At 36.0% G+C, this 14,861-nt stretch overlaps 1 protein-coding gene across 1 annotated transcript in view; it reads right to left on the reverse strand.

Moving 5' to 3' along the window:
• Positions 1-10,999, reverse strand: part of USF3 (upstream transcription factor family member 3) — a 31,605-nt gene extending 20,606 nt beyond the window's left edge. The window contains exon 1 of the mRNA XM_006905467.3: positions 10,349-10,999. The gene's annotated coding sequence lies outside the window, so the exon portion shown is untranslated. The remainder of the gene's footprint in view (positions 1-10,348) is intronic.
• Between the last annotated feature and the right edge of the window lie 3,862 nt (positions 11,000-14,861).

The following is a 14,861-nucleotide window of genomic DNA, read 5'->3' on the forward strand; positions in this document are numbered from 1 at the left end:
GTGCAGGAAGCCTGAGTTCAGTCTGAGGTTTTTCCCTGTAAACAGAGTACTTGATGAGATCCTGTCAGCAAGTGGCCGCTAGACTCTTATTATTCATAAAATTTGGGCCCTTGGTCAATCATTGTGAGTCCACCTCAGCGGATAAATCCCTTCTCGGGATTCACAGCAAATGCATCTCTTCTTAGCATCCACAGTTCTTTAAAAATGTAGATTTGGGGACTTTATCCCAGACACATAAAAAGTACTGGGAATCTGTATTTTCAACAAGGTCTCTAGGTGATTTTTCTTTTTCTTCTGCTCCTCCTCCTTTTTCTTTTTTTTTTAACAAAAAAGTTTGAGAAACTTAGCTCTACATTAGGGCAATGTTTCCTAAATATTCCTGATAAAAATTATCAGAATAATACAAATAAATTCTCGGCCCATCCCAGACCCCTTGAAGCAGTTTATAAGGAAGGAATTCCAATTTCTAAAGGAAGAGTGCCCAGGGTGATTCTTATATAGAAAATTTAGAAACAGAGGCAAGTGGCTTTAATTGGCGAAATTTCAGGCATCTAATACCCTATTATAGGAGAGATTATTTGAGATATGGCATGACAGTTAACGACATAATTTTACCTGTAAATCAGTAAGGTCAGATTTGCCTCATACCCATGAGTCAATGTTTGGTCATTAGCATCAGGTTCTAGTTGCTCCCCGGTAGCACTTTTGAAAATCTGCAGATTCATGTTACCATTAAGATACATAAAAGTTCTAATTTTCTAAACATCTAAAATCTTAAAGTAAATGACACTGTGGTGAAAGCCAGGCGTTCAACCGAAAAAGGAATACAACTGCAAATCAAAAACATCCAGTTTACTAAATGTCACTATAAACATCCATCTCAAACCACATTTTAACCAATTCAATTACATCTAATTCCATGCAAAATTATTTCCATGTCCAATTCTTTCTGATATCAAAACTGCATTCCTGACATTAAAAAAAAATTTATTGGAATAAAGAACTATATAATTTTGTTATAAATCCTTGTCCACTTATTAACTAATCTAAGGAAGTGGTGCTTTTAATACAATATTTATAGAACTATATACAAATATACCCTTTAAAATATTTAAAGTGCTATGGACAAAAAAGGGGCTCTGTTATAAATCTAACCAAAAGTGACCTCACAGGGTGATCTGATCACAAATTTCTAACTGGGCAGGTCATGGTGGGCAGCTATAAAAGATTTACTTTTGCCTTAAGCAAGCCCTGTCCATTGTTCTTGTGATTCTAAGTTAATACACCTGTGAAATGCTACAAGTAATCCTCTTTTCCAGAGACCTGGAAGAGTAACCACCCTCAGAGGAACACATAATCTTGTTAACTATACTGTAATCCAATCAGAGATTTCCTTGCCTTTCTTTCTCCCACCTTCACATAATCTTCCTATGTTCTCTCCTTCTCTCCATTCCAAATGTATAAAAGAAACTGCAAAATTGTCATTCTCCAGAGCATTTGAGATCTTGCTTCCTGGCAGGGTGTCAGTTCTGTTCAAATAAGCTCATAAAAATTCTCTACAGGTGTGGAAGTTCTTATGTTGACAGTGCCATGAATTTTTAAAGAAAAACTTCAAAATGTTACATTAGTAATATATGAATTATTATTTTTCATGGTAAGAAAGGATTATTTCTGAAATTAGTCAAATCCATTGGTTCTCAAAGTGTGGCCTTCAGATCATTTACATTAACATCACATCTTTTAAAACTTTTTTTCCCCTTGAGGTAAAGCTTACACATAATAAAACGCATAAATCTAAAGTATAACATTCAATGAGTTCCGACAAATATACACACCTGTGTGATCCAACTCCTATCAATGTATATCACTAGAGAAAGTTTTCATGTGACTCTTCCTCATCAATTCCTTCCCCTCCTCCCAGAGGCAACCAATGTTCTCATTTATTTCACCATAGAACTTTATAATGTATTAACTGAAAATTCTATTGTGTCAATGTTTTACTCAGCTTGCCATTTTTGAAATTCATCCAAATAGTCCTTCTTACTACTATGAATATATATTGTGTGAGTTTAAAACAGTTTCTTTATTCATTTTTCTGTTGTTGAACACCTAGACTGTTTCCTTGTTTGGGCTATTATGAATGAAGCTGCTATCCATGAACGTTCTTACATAAGTCTTTTTGAGGATACAGTCTTTCATTTCTCTTGGGTAAATATCTAGGAGTAGAATTGCTTATCATATACTCTACAGTTCCAATCTAGGTATTAAGCCAAGAGAAATGAAAGACTATATCCACAAAAAGACTTACATAAGAACATTTGTCACACTTTCCCCAGAGTGATAGTACCATTTGCACTCCCAACCTCAATGTAGACTAACTATAAAAAGATTTCTAAGAATGTCATATTTCAAATCTAGTGTTATGGAAATTGATATAAGCAATACTTTTATTAGCACTTTAAAGAATGGGATCCCTGATAACTAAATTCAAATTATACATCTGCTTTCTTTCAGCATACAATTTCAAATTTCTATTTAGTTACCAATCATCCCTAATTTCTCAAATACAAGGAAAATGTGAAGCCACTAAAAATAAGTATAGCATTTATTTAGGAGAAAACTCAGTCTAACTGCTCAGTGGCAAATTGTATTTTCTTCTCACCAAAAAGCAAACTAATAGCAAAGGTTAATTTAAATGGTGTCTTTAAATACAATGCAAAACCTAATTCTTATCATAGAATTTTCAAGTTGAATTAAAATGTCTGAATTGAAATATTTATAGCACATTGCTTAAACATTATTTGTCAGTGGTTTGAGGAAGATCTCGTTTTTGCTGTTGTTTAATGCACTCCTATGTATTTTACAATTATTTAAAATGTTTTATGGAATGGCTACATAGATACGCAGTTTTTAAATGTGTTCTATTTCTTTATATGAACCTTCTTAGTAAATCCTTAGTCCTCTCCAATCAAAATGACTTGCCCCACTGAACTAGAATATAATCCAAAGAAATTATAGCACAACTAATCTTAAATCCCTGGTCTGAGTCACAGCCATTATACTACTAGTCTATTTCACCTCTGTAACAAAAAGACCTCTATTTATTTTGATCACCTTGCTTTAACAGTTTTTCCTTACAATAAAAGTAATATATAACTAGAAAACAAAGGCATGGAGAGAAAATTAAAACTACTCTCAATCACAACACTACAAGAATCCACAAGAATCAATGTTAACACTTTTTGGATTTTCTTGTGGATTTTTTTCTACACACACCTTATTTTTTATAAATGCTAGATCACAAGCAAGGTTATATTCTCCTTTTTACTAAAGGTGAGTATTTCTCCATGTCATTAAATATTCAAAATCATGATTATAGCATTTATGTTTAATATCACATATATATCATCTATCATCTTATTTAGTGCTTTAGGCATCTATGCTCTCTGTATTTTGCTATTGGAGCTACTGTTTGCATTTATCTTCTCCAGCATTTTCAGTTAATAATCCTCTACCCAGAATGTCCTATTACTTGGTCCAACTGTTTCAAGTCATTAAATCTTGACCCGACAGCACTATAGCACAGGGATAGCAGAGGGGTGCTTTTAACACCCAGAGTAATCCTTCTTTGTCTGTGGTTTTAGTAGCAGCTTTCCACCTCAGTGGGAACTTGAGTAGCTGTTTATGAGTGTGCTCTATTGTTTTCTGCTTTGTGTAACTGCTATCAGAAGTTCTCATCTCTTTTACCATCAAAGAAATCTTACATCCTTTAACAATGTCTGTTGGCTCCTTCCTGTCAATATGTCACCATCATGTCTGGCACGACAGTTTTGGAGGCTCGTAATGTCAACCATGGGATACTATGACATATATAAGAATATGAGATAATGAAATCCTGCCACTAGAGCTTTCACTATGAAGTTGAGTCTAACTATATCTCGAGAGAAAAAAAATAAGCCAAAAGTATAATTTTCTGAATACAGTTTAAATTTTTATTTTTAAACTACACAAGTAACTTTATTTTTGAGATATAATTGACACATAACATTATATTAGTTTCAGGTGTACAACATGATTTGATATTTGTACATATCGTGAAATGATCACAATAAATCTAGTTAACACCCATCACCACACAGTTACAATTTTTTTCTAATGAGAACTTTTAATATCTACTCTCTTAGCAACTTTCAAATACACAGTACAGTATTATTAAAAATATATATTTTTTGAAGAATATACAGAAATGTATAAAGTTAAATGGAAAAGTTACTTGGCTCTCCAACTATGCTCTTCAGGAATAGCAACTGTAAATAGCTCAGCATTTTTTAGACTTTTTCCTTGCTCTTGTCCAGGCAAACTATAAATACTTCTGGCTCAGAAATTATATCCTGCCTAAATTCAAAGGGAACTCCATGCTTTAAAGCTTTTTTCTTTTTTAATCAATTGCAAAAGTAATCCCTGCTCTATGTAAAAATTTTAAACAGCACAGATATATATGAAGTACCAGTGCTTCTCTGCTTTTAACAATCTAATGGTATCAATTCCAGACATTTCCGTATGTAAGCCCAAGCAATTACTTATGTCCAGATTCGCAATTGTTGCACTGAGAGGAGGACACATAAAATGGAAATAGTATCAGTTCAAATCTCTTCTGTGGGGCGATCTTACCTACTCCTTCGATAAAATTTAGGGCCCATCCCATGACTTTACTGGCCACAGTTACATAATAAAAATTCACTAGTCATTTCTAGTCACAAAGCAATCCATTGGGAATATCTCAATACATTTCCTTCTATGCCTTTCCCCCACACAGTCTCTTACTCTTTCTCTCCACCTCCATCCCCCAACTTCTGCATTTGTCCTCACAGCTCCAGTCTCTTTCTGCTGAAGCACCCTTCCTTGCCTCTGTCAGGAAGGCCTGAGGCAGAATGCCCACACCAGCTCCGTCCTGACATATTCTGGATCCATATCTGGTCCACAAAAATATATACTCTATAATGCAACAACTCCCAGAAATTTACCCCACAAGTATGTTCATGTATATGCACAAAGACATTTATTCGAGGATATTCAAAAGACAAAGAAAGGCTCATTACGAGGAGACTGATGAAATATGTCACCATGTTATGTTGAACCATCTGAAATTGTCCGTATTTGATCTTTTCTGCCTCTAGAAACTGCAATTTCAGATGCTTCACTCTAATAGCTCTACCCATACAATAGTTATATTGTGTTCTATCTCCCCAAAATTCCTATGTTGAAGTCCTAACTCCCAGTACTTTGGAATGTGGCTATATTTGAAGATAGGTCTTTAAAGATGTAATTAATTTAAAATGGAGTCATTAGAGTGGGGCCTAATCCAGTGACTGATGTCTTCCTAAGGAGATTAGACCACACAGACATAGCGATGACCACTAGAAGGTACAGTGAGAAGGTAACCACCTACAAGCCAAGGACAGAAGCCTCAAAAGAAACCAACTTGCAAACACCTTGATATTGGACTTCTAACCTCCAGAACTGTAAAAAAAATAGTTTTGTTGCTGTTGTTTAAGCCACAGTGTGTATTTTGTTATGACAGCCCTAGCAAACTATATATGGGGGGAGGGGGGTGCATACACACACACATACACACGAATGCACAGACTTCCTCTGGAAGAATTGCCTCTGAGGAGAAATGGGGGACAGGGTGCCAGGAAGACTTACTGTACATCCTCATATACAATTTTAATTTTTTGCCACATGCATGCCTTTTCTCTTCCAATATATGCATTAATTTTTCAGTCTTTCTAATAAATGCATTTAGGATTATACTATTTCTTCAAGGTACAACTTTGTCCACAGCCCATAGATTTTGATACATAATATTTTCAAGACATTAATTTTTAAATAGTATGTAATCTCGGTTAAATTTTAAATTATTTTTAAAATACTATACTGAAAGACAAAAAAGTAAATATTACCCCTAACCATATTTCTTTCATTTGAGATGGAAAATTTAAGACCCTTCTGCCACTTATTCAATTCCACCCCCTCCATGTTGGAAACCAATTTGATATTAGTTTTCTTGATCTTTCTGCAGAGTTTTCTATCTATCTATGCACTTTCACATGCACATAAATTTTTTTAGAAAATGATATTATGCTATATATATGTCACTGAAACATGCTTTATTTTTACTTAGAAATATATTATCCTGGGGGGATGGGAGGCTGCAATCAACATCTTTTACATATTTATTAGTCTAAAGGCAATAAAAGATATCTTATTATTGCTTAACTTATATCTCCTTGATGACTAAGGTGAGACTGAATCCCCTTTCACGTCATGAATCATTTTTTTTTAATAATTTGCTTCTTTTTATTATCTTGACTTTTTCTTCCTTGTAATTTCAGCTTTTATATCCTCTTCAATCTGAGTTGAAAAAACTTGTGAAATAAGTTTTTGCTTCCCCTTTTGTTAATTTCGTGTGAACTGTTTCCTTACAATATGATTAGCAATAAATATTTTTTAGAATTTGAGATTTTCTTTGTAGCCCTCTTATATATTTTAAGTGTTAGATGAGTATTTAAGAAGAGTATATATTATTAGCTCCTTAGGTATAAAGTTTTATTAAATATTTTTTAAATTAAATGTTTGTTGTCGAGAATTAAACTTTGCCTGATAACAAATTAATATGCATTTTCTTTCATTCAACATTTACCTGCAGTGTATATACTTGTATTTTAACTCTTCTGTATTATTTTGTTTTTATATTTGTCTGTAGTAATACAAACCCAGAGATTTGTTTCTATAGTTTAAGAACCTTTAAAAAAAAATGAGAACTTATTCCATCGTATTTATTATAATTATTGTTACACTGGTCATGTTCTGTTCCCTCTCCCACCATGAATATGCATGCTGATTATGAGTCCTGGCTATGAAAAGTATCACACATGGATGGAGGTGAGCAGCTAACTGGGTATCTTCTGAAGGAAGGAGCTCCATATTCATAGTGGCAACTAGAAGTTCTATAAAGTATAACGCTGATTCTCTCTCTGGCCCTAAAGCCCATGATGGAGATAGCCCCAACTTATATAAATTTGTTTTAACTACTTACCATGTGAGTAAATGCTGTAATTAAGCTATTCTAAATGATCCTGGAACAGCTGTTTTGCAGTCTGCTAATTAATTACATTTTGACCACTGCTATGGTCTGAATGTTTGTGTCCGCCAAAATTCATGTTGAAATCCTAATTCCCCAAGGTGATGGTATTAGGAGGTAGGGCCTTTGGGAGATGACTAGGTCATGAGGGCAGAGCCCTCATGAATGAGATTAGTGCCCTTAAAAAGAGAGCTTAAAGAGCTTGCTTGCCCCTTCCGCCATGAAGAAGTTGGCATTCTGCAAACCCAGAAGACCTGCACCAGTATCCAACCATGCCGGCATCCTGATTTGGACCTCCAGCCTCCAGAACTATGAGAAATAAATTTCTGTTGTTTATAAGCCAACCAGTCTGTGGTATTTTGCTATAGCAACTGAAAAGAACTAAGACAACCAACCTTAATCCATTCTACCTTTCAAAGTCTGAGCTTTGGGGTTTTCCAGAAGTATGTTAGGAAAACTCACTTTTCTAGTGTTTCCCCTTTACACCTGTATTGTGTTGCAGATTTCTCCACACTATAAGGTTCTGTCATCAATCTGACTCCATATGCATTGCATTTTTCATAAGTTCCTAAATGTTTTTGATCTTTAGATGACACCTTTTCCAGCTTTTCAGCACTAATCAAGGTGTATCCTTATTTTCATATTTTCTTATTTTTTGTTAACTAGATTCTTCCTCATTATACAAATAACACATACTTATATTAAACAGATCATAATGAAGGATTTAAATTGTAAAAAAAAAAAAAAAGTAGTCTTCCCCACCAATTTTCTGCCTCAAATTTGCTGTTAACACTACTCATGCAATTACTACTATGTTACTATTCTTCCCTTTTCACACTCTTATTCTTTGGAAGTATTAAGTATAGCTCACACTGAAAGAAAGGAATTCATTTCCACCTCTTACAGAAAAGAGTATCTAAACATATTTTTTTAGAATTCTTAAAGATTTGTCTCTTCTCCCCATTTATTTATTTAATCATTTTTATCAGTATGGACTTCCGAATATTTATTTTATTCTTTGGGTCAAATTTAATGCAATAGTTATGTTATTGTTAAAATTGTTCAAGCTTTGGCCATTGGACACTCTTTTGGGTTGGCTCCTGTGTCCTTTACATGTGTCCTCCTCATCTCCCTCCCACCCGTTTTTTAGTACTTTCTTACTTTTTGGTCCTATAAGATGCTCCAGGTTTATCTTGTAATATATAACCTATTGGTTCTGTTTCTCTGGAGAAGGCTGACTAATACAGTAGGTAATAAAGATGAAAGAATAAATAACTTCCGTAGGGTACAGGAATTTTTTTAAAGCTCCTAAAGTGCATCTGAGGCAGAGCCACTCTAATCACTCATACAGATATTTTCAAGCCCCCACATATTCTTCATTTTACATTAATGAATGAATGGTATAGTAGAATGGAAACAGCCTTTAGTATCAGACCTAGGATTAAATCTCAAAGCTGACATTTACTAGCTATTTGTTTCAAATAAGTACTCCTTGAAGTCTTGGCATCTTCACATTTAAAACTGGGAGATTATCACCAACCTGTCAGATGACTGTTGTGAGTTTACATAATAATACATTTAACAGATCAAGCAAAGTGCCTTTTTTCTATTTCCCCCTTAATTTACTGGAGAGATGGAGGTCATATGGCACGAGTTTCATGACTGGATCCTACATTTATCTTAAAAGACCTCTGTCTAAACATCTATCCTTTCAACTCACCAGAAATTCTAAAGCTGACCTCACCATCTGTGGAGAGGGACTCTATACTTGATTCTTCCCTCTTCAGCACTTTATTTCTCCCTTAATGATTTCTCTTTTGCTTCCAAAATATAGTTTCCTTACAGTAAACAAGAATTTGCCAACTTTTCTATCATTCTGTTTCTCTCCTACTATTCCTGTGAAGCATCTCACCTTTCTTTCATTGGCCAGTTCCTCCTAAATCTATGGTAGTATGCTTTCTGATTGTTTCTGCCAACCGAAACTGCTTTCTTAGAGGTCAGGGACTATTTTTTACCAAATTAAAGGTCTTTTCTATGTCTTCCTCCTTCTTTCTGCAGGATTTGAGGCTGCTGAACTCTCCCTTTTTAAAAAATTCTCTCTCCCAGGTTGTCTTCCCCTTCTCCAAATATGCCTCATCTTTCTCTACCATGAATCTTAGTCAAAGAGACTTTCAAAGCTCAATGCTTTTTTCTATTAGCTTTCTCCTTACAAAGTTTCAAATTGTTTCTATGAAAAAGCCATTATGTTTTTATAATAAAGCTACCTTTGAACACTGATCTTGCTCCAAATCTTTGGCTAGGCAAGACTCTCTTCAGAACATTTCATTTCAAAACCAATTAACAAGTCTGTTTACAACACACTAATCTGCTTTGCCTCTTAAGAGACCTAACTTCCAATTTCTCCATTTTATCAATAACACTAAAACTTTAATCTGGCTCTAAAACTCAAAAATAATCTTTAAATCTTCTCATCAAATCCTATCAATTCTTTTCACAATCTTTTTCTCCCCTGTGTATTACTATCACCTTAGATTAGGCCCCATTTTATACATGTCTGGCTCTTACTACTCTTTTTTTGCTCCCAGTCTTGTCCTTATTCTTCAGTGGTTTTATACACCAATGTCTTAGTAATCTTTCCAATTCACTGTATTCCAACATGTACCTCTCCTGCTGCAGAATCCACAGTACTGTTTTCCAACATCTACTGCACCAAATCCAAACTCTTGGTCCTAGCTTTCTGACTCTACCACTATCCTCTTCACTGGCCAATCTCACTCATCCACTTCTACCTAGTACAACACACATAGGAACAGGGCTATATAGCTAATCATGTCATCTACTCTTCCCTCTTCTCCAATTCAATCCAGTTCTTCCCTGTGCCCCTTATGAACTAACTGTATTTTTTGCTAAATCTATGCTATTTTCTCACTGAAATGGCCTTTCCACTTTGCTTATCTAAATCCTATCACTCTTTAAAGCCCAGACAGGTCTATCTTTCTCTATAAAGATTTCCCTAATGGGTCTAGCTAACACTATACCCTCTACCTTTGTTCTGACCTCCATCATTCCACTTCTTGGTAATCTTGTTACAAAATACATTGTTTCTCTAATATATTAATCTCTCCTCTATTAATGCTTTCCCATTAAAATATATCTTTATTTTTTTTTTCCATTTAAGAGGCAAAAGTGATTTATTTTGCTCACCTTGACACAGCTTCTAGATGTTCCCATTCTTTCTCTCTCCGGACCATCAGGCTCTTTGAAAGAGTAGTTTATACTCACTGTCCTTTCTTTCTCACTTTTCAGTCACTCTTCATCTCATTGTTACCTGGTTTTTATTCCTAAAACTGCTTACATCAAGCTCACCCAAAGATCTCCACATTACCAAATCCAACGAACTCTGTAGGAAATATCTTGTTTTTGGCCTTCTGGCAACAACACCTCGTCTTTCCTTTGGAGAGCTTCTCTGCCTCATTCCCGAGGTCTGACAGGACCACAAAACACGGTCTCATCTCTGGGGTAGGCACAAGGCTGACCAAAAAAACTCTGTGCACAAGAAGAAAAAGTGGCTGAGCCTGAGTTAGACTCAGGTGATTCTAGAAGCTGCTGTGCCCTGGCCTTTCCAAGTCTTCATTATTCTATTTTCCTTCACTTCTCTGAGCTTACCCAGTACCTATCCATAAATCCCCCTTTTCTGCTTAAGTTAGCCAAAGGCAATTTCTGTTGCTTGTAACCAAAGAGGAACTGGTCCTGCAAGTGAAGTAGAGATAGAAGTGGTACCTCTCATGGTTACACTACAAATTTCTCCCTGTCCCCTTCACCATGAGTTCTGCTGTTTAAGAAACTGTGGTAGCTAAGGGAAGAATGCTTTTGCCAGAGGATCCAATAATGGCTTCATTAATTGGAAGGAAAGGCTATCTGGAGCTCCTCATGCAACCAGGCAACAAACAAAAGGGAAGTAACAAGAAGCATAGATGGGAACTGGAAGAATCCTTCGTACTAACACTTGCAGAGAAGTTACCTGTAGACTACTGCTAACCTACAGACGAAAGATCTGCAAAAGCTCGAACTTCTCAGGAATAAAAGTTTGCAAAACACATGTGTCTGTTTCCAGAGTTCAGGTTCTTTAACGTAAAACTTTCTACTGACATTCTACTTGCAGCTCCTTAATCAAGAAACTCCCTCTCTCATTTTCATGGCTTTGTATCTGTTACTTTGTCTGGAATGCTCATATCAACTTTCCACCTGGAAACTCCTAATTATCCTCTTTGAAACTTTCTGATCCCTAGAGGTTAGTCCCAAATATCCTGACATAATACTCTACAATGTCTTAACATGAAATACACTCTATATGTTTATTGGTTTTTCCCATTAGACAATAAGCTTCTAAATGGTAGAAACCACATCTTTTATATTTGTATCCTCAACAATTAGTACTAAATATGAGAGTAATAAATGGTCTTTCTTAATTTTCTGTGGTATTAACCACTGCATCATAGCCTTTGGGTATTTATGTTTAAATTAGCATCTAATAAATACTGTGTTCAGTTCTTTAATTATTTAATATGGTGTTCCCTGATCCTCCCAATAGGTCTAAAAACTTCTTAAGAGCTAAGTCCACACTATTTACTAGTTTTGTATTCTCTTTAGCACCTAAGAGTATTGGGTACATGGTAAGCACTTGATAAATACTTGATGAACTGAATTAAAAAGAGTATTAGCACATTAATAGGAGCAACTTATCATGCCCTACTGATCTAATTAAAAGATCTGGTCTTGTGGAGTGCAATTGTATCCATACAGAAAATTTAATGAGAAAAAGAAAAATTATCCAATTGGACAGTTAACGGCTTTTCTCTTAGTGAAAGTTCCACAAATATTTTATGGATAACAAGACTCAACCTCTAAAGCTCAGGGTAAAGGATTCAAGGTACATATCCCTGTGTATATTGCAAGAAAGATTACACGTTTAAGGAGTCTGTCACAACCATAATTACTTAAATTCTACTAACCCTTAACAAACCCATACTAGGAGTATAAGACAGAATATTTAATAGCAAAGTCAATTAATGCCAAATCGACTTATCTTAAACAAGTATATTATTATCTTTGCATAATACAGTAACAGTCATTTACTCACACAACAAACATGTAAGTGCCCACTAATGACAAGAGCTGTGTTAGGTCCCAGGAATAGAAAAATGAAGAGAACACAGTTCCTATATTGATGGGGTTCTAGCTCTGCTATGCTGCAATGGTATTTAAGAATACAATGTGAATCATACTTCCTGGAGTTGCTCAACATGGATGTTCTGGGGGTAGCAGTCTAGTGCGAAAGTGGATAAAGACACTTATGGCAATGTAATTAGTGTTAACACAAGCCGTTATGGGGTCACATTAGAGAAAAGAGTCAATCTATTGAAGAAACCAGGAAAAAATATGGAAGAAATTGACGTCCATACATGAATTCAATGCAAGTTAAGGTGTGAGGAATCTACCACGACAAACATCTGAGATAGACTCAAACCTGAAACTATGGTTGCAAGCAGAGTTGGTAGAGTTCCAAAGCAAACTAATCCAACCCAAAGCAAACCATTTTAGGAGAACTCAAAAATGAAATACTTCTTGCCATTAAGTTTGAGAATAATAAAACAAATACGAAAGAAGTTAAACCGCCATGGTAGAAGCAAAAAGGGAGTCTTCTAACAATAGATGGCACCAAAGTTCAAAGGAAGCCAATCACTAAAAGTAAGAGCCGTCAGAAAAACATTCATAGAGTCAGAATTATTGGTGGGGAAAAGGAGTACAGGGAGGGGCATTAGTATGCTGAGAAAGACCAATGTCATGAACAAAAGCAAGAATCTGAATTGCATATTTGTGGGACTATGAGGAAATCTGAAGGCTCATGCTGGGAAGCAGTAGGGGAAAAGTTGGACATGAGTGAAGGCCTTAATTTAGAAGAGCCTGGAACACAAACCTAGCAGACTGGACATTGTTCTGGACTCATAATAGTTCTCAACCCTGAATACTAAAAAGACCCTGAATACTAAAAAGAAATATATACATACACCTATAGCTGTGATTCACCCCATACCAAAAGTAAGAGAATCTCTGAGAGGCTTGGTCTAAGCATTAACATGTAAAAGCACACAAGGTGATTCTAATGTATAGTCCTGATTGAGAATCACTGGGCTAAAGAATAGGAAGGTAAGGCTTGACAGATATAGCTGAGATCCAAGCTTGGTTTCAGTCCCTGTTTATAAGCAATTATCTGGTGAAGCTTATCTTCTAACCTGAGTTAAACATTCTCAGTTTTAATCTTTTCCCTTGTTGACAATGCTAAGCTCTGAAAATAGAAAAATAACCGATCGATTTCTCTTACATGACTGTTTAAATGACTGCATAGTTTGCAACTTTTTAATTTTATTTCCATGATGTCTCACAACTAACTAACTTAGAAAATAATTACTTCAATCCTATGCTGTCCTTAGGTCCCTAAAATAAAGTGTGTTTATATTAAGGAACATTCTAGGCTGCATCTACGTCTGAATTTTATAAAATTTCTCAGACTAAAGCAAAATATGAGATTAAATATTCATTCTTATAGTACCTGGAGACATTACACTGTACTGTTACTGGTTTCAGAAGTGCAATGATTACAAAGTACTTTGCTTATTTTGCAACAAATACTTTCACAGTACCTTACAAATAAAGGGAAACAACAAATGTATCTCCTATAGCAAGTCTGTACTACGATAAACAACTGTCCTGTGTGGGAGGAAAAAGTCATCAAGGTGATTGGAGAATATGACAGTCGGTTGATCCTTCAAAAAGCAAGTCCCCACCCCCCACTCTAACCCCCCGCCCCGCTCGCTTTTTTCTTTTTTAAGAAAAAGCATATGTACAAATATGCCTCAGGTTCCACGCTACTCACCGAAGCGTTTATTCAAGAAATTTGTACTTTGTTTATAGGTAAGCAAATGTCTTCATGAAAACTTAAGCTACAACTGTCTTGTTTTGTATGGTACTAGGTCACTGTATCTACTTAATGGTAAAAATGGTATAAGAACGTAAGAAGGAAGCCTATAGCTGGAATTCCACACACATAGGTTTATGCAGTCTCTCATTTCCATATGAAGTTAATGAATTCAAAGGACCATACTCCAGCGTAGCCGTAGAGGGTAAGTAGAGAAGGGGGCAATGAGTATGAGAGAACCCGATAATCCAAATGTTAAACATGAATAAGAGTCCAGAAATATTTCCTCGAAATATGGAACTAGATTCCAAGAGTTGGCTGTTCGCTTCTACCGCTCCTATTCAGAAAGGAAAAGAAAGGCTTCTAAAAAGGTAACGCAGCCTAACTCTCAACATAGGGATGAGAGTTAAAAAGCAAGTCACGTGAGTCTGACCAGTGGGTTCGAAGGAAATTCAGAAGGCAAGGAAAGAGAGGATGGAGACAGTAAAAGGTGAAGGAGGTGGGCAAAGACCATCCGGTGTGAACCTGGATGCCCAGCTCTTTATACACCCGGGGCAGCGTGTACCCTTTCTCGCCCCGCGCACATCTGGGGGCCGTGGCGCAGCGCGAGCCCCCGACGGGCCTGGCACCAGGGGGCGCGGGGAGCCCGCAGGTCGGAGAGCAGAGGGGTGCACGTACCGCCCGCGCTAGCACCCTACTAGGCTCCATATGCAGGGGTCCCCACGAAGGAGACACACTTTC

This window comes from Pteropus alecto, unplaced genomic scaffold, assembly GCF_000325575.1.
Source record: "Pteropus alecto unplaced genomic scaffold, ASM32557v1 scaffold270, whole genome shotgun sequence".
NCBI lineage: Eukaryota > Metazoa > Chordata > Mammalia > Chiroptera > Pteropodidae > Pteropus > Pteropus alecto.